This window comes from Sinocyclocheilus grahami, unplaced genomic scaffold (genome assembly GCF_001515645.1).
Source record: "Sinocyclocheilus grahami isolate Dianchi unplaced genomic scaffold, SAMN03320097.WGS_v1.1 scaffold821.1, whole genome shotgun sequence".
Taxonomy (NCBI): domain Eukaryota; kingdom Metazoa; phylum Chordata; class Actinopteri; order Cypriniformes; family Cyprinidae; genus Sinocyclocheilus; species Sinocyclocheilus grahami.
In genome coordinates, this window is record NW_015506000.1 from 436,969 (window position 1) to 439,609 (window position 2,641).

The window sequence follows — 2,641 nt, forward strand, 5'->3', positions numbered from 1 at the left end:
GATTGGTCCATTATGTACAATGCTTGCATGTTATTGGGCAAACTACTTGTCGATCATTACCTTCGGCAAGCATGAAAACAAAGCCAAAACAATTCCTGGCCAGGACGCGTCCTGGGAAAATGGAACAATTTTCCCTATATTACATTGCCTGATGAACTTAATGCGTTCTACAGTCGCTTTGAAAATACAATGGAGGGACAGGTTGGTCAGCCGACGCTGCCCTCCTGGCCCTGTATTATAAGTCCTCCTTTTAAAATAGAGGAATATGAAGTCAGGAATCTGCTGCGGAAGCAGAACAGCAGAAAGGCAGCAGGCCCTGACTCAATATCATCTGCAACATTGAAGTGGTGTGCGTTCATCCTTGCCCCAGTATTCACCGATATATTCAACTGGTCGTTAGTGCCAAAAAAGTCGAATATTAGTTGCTTAGATGATTACAGACCAGTGGCCCTAACTTCAGTTACTATGAAAATCTTTGAGCTATTGGTGCTTGGGTATCTAATTTCTAAAATAATTCGCCTATAAGGCTAATAGGTCGGTTGATGATGCTGTGGCTCTGTGTATCCATTCAATTTTGCAACACCTTGAAGCCCCTAATACTTATGTCAGAGTCCTTTTTGTGGACTATAAATCGGCATTTAATACAATTATTCCAGTTAAACTTTTTGATAAGTTAAAGCAATTGGGGATTCAGCACTCCCTTGCTTTTTGGATTTTTTGCAGAACAGAACACAAGTAGTTAAAATTAATAATATACTTTCAAGTCTCAAAACAAATAGTGTGGGGGCCCCACAAGGATCTGTACTGTCACCGTTATTGTACTCCGTATACACTAATGATTGTGTTTCACATTGTAAATCAGTGCACATTTTTAAGTTTGCAGATGATACTACATTGATTGGTTTAATAACAAATAATAACGAATCGGACTATAGAAGGGAGGTTTCTACACTGTTCAAATGGAGTTGTACTCATAATTTGAAGTTGAATGTCATAAAAACAAAGGAAATGGTGTTTGATTTCAGACGGAGGACAAATGCTGTCTTGCCATTGACTATTAATGGTCAGGACATTAACAGTGTTCAATGTTTTAAGTTTCTCGGGACAACTATCTCTGCAACGTTAAAGTGGGACGACAACCTAAGAGGCATTATTAAAAAATCTCATCAAAGGCTTTTTTTCTTAAGACAGCTTAAAACGTTTGGCGTATCTAAAGTTGGTATGTTCAATTTTTATAGAGCTGTCATTGAAAGCGTGCTGACTTTCTCACTTATAGTGTGGTTTGGTAGCTCCACAGTTCAGCAGAGAAGTCAGATTAGTAACATAACTCGGGTTGCCTCGAAAATTATTGGCTGTGATCTTCCAACTATTGATGAGATCTGTGTTTCACTTTTGCAGAAAAAAGGTTTAACAATCCTGAAAGATCCCTTACATCCAGCCAGACACCTCTTTACGCCTCTTCCTTCAGGCAGACGCCTTAGAGCAGTTAAAACTAAGTCTACACGTTTTTTTGAACAGCACTTATTGTAGTATTGTTCATGCTCTTAATTCCTCTGGTGTCTATGCATCTGTATTTCACTCCTTATAATTGATAGGACATATAAAGTTGTGTATGTGTATGTATTTATATATGTATTTTAATGTTTGTTATTATTGTTGATGAGCTCACCAAGCAAAATTCCAAACAACTAGGGTGTTTGTAAATAAATAAATAAATATCGCACTGCGATATTTTGAAAGAAGTCTCTTCTGCTCACCGAGGCTGCATTTACTTGATCAAAAATACAGTAAAAACAGTGAAATATTAGAATTTAAAACAGCTGTGTTCTATGTGAATCTCTGTTAAACTGTAATGTATTTCTGTGATGCGCAGCTGTATTTTCAGCATCATTCCTCCAGTCTTCAGTGTCACATGATCTTCAGAAATCAGTATAATATGCTGCTTTGCTGCTCGAGAAACATTTCTGATTATTATCAATGTTGAAAACAGTTGGTAGTGTACATGTAACAATGCCCTAGAATTTGGCCAAAACAAGGTATCTTATCTACGATGCTGTCTAGATAGGGAGCTCAGTGGGTTTTGACAGTGTATATCACATTAGTTTTGTAGTTGCTCTTGCACGCTCAGAGATTCTGACACATAACCTTCCCGTCCCTGGCGGTGGCGTTACTGGGGTTTAACGCAGGAGTTTACAGATGATGTTATGCCTCATCCTGAGTGTTTGGTTCCTGCAGGGCTGATGACTGCCATACAGAAGATCCGCTCATCTGCCGCGTGAACATACAGCGCTGCTGGAGTCGCGGAAGGAGGTTTGAACGTCTGCTTAATTAAGAGAGCTGCCCTCATGTTCAGGTCTGCTGATAAACCAGCAGAACACAACTGACGTCTTCATACGCCTAAATGAGGAGCTGAGATACGGGTTGAACCTTAGAAACATCACAAACAGGGTTCAAAATTAACAAGTGAACAAGTAAACGGTTTGAAAAACTCATTTTAATAAAAAAATCACAAGGACAAAAATATTTATTTAAATAATAATAATAATAATAGTGGTAGTAATAATAATAATATGGAAAATTGCAAAATACAGTTTCATGGTCAGTAATAAATATTTATGAATGCATGTTTATTTATTTATTT

General features: G+C 37.8%; 1 protein-coding gene across 5 annotated transcripts in view; it reads left to right on the forward strand.

The window, feature by feature from the left end:
- LOC107562391 (heparan sulfate glucosamine 3-O-sulfotransferase 1-like) overlaps window positions 1–2,641 on the forward strand; it is a 78,508-nt gene that overhangs the window by 47,716 nt on the left and 28,151 nt on the right. Inside the window, exon 1 of one of the 5 annotated variants that reach the window (XM_016247024.1) lies at window positions 2,283–2,310. The exons of the other annotated variants lie outside the window; for them this stretch is intronic. The gene's annotated coding sequence lies outside the window, so the exon portion shown is untranslated. Of the gene's footprint in view, window positions 1–2,282; window positions 2,311–2,641 lie in introns of those variants that run through there. 5 annotated transcript variants of the gene reach the window in all.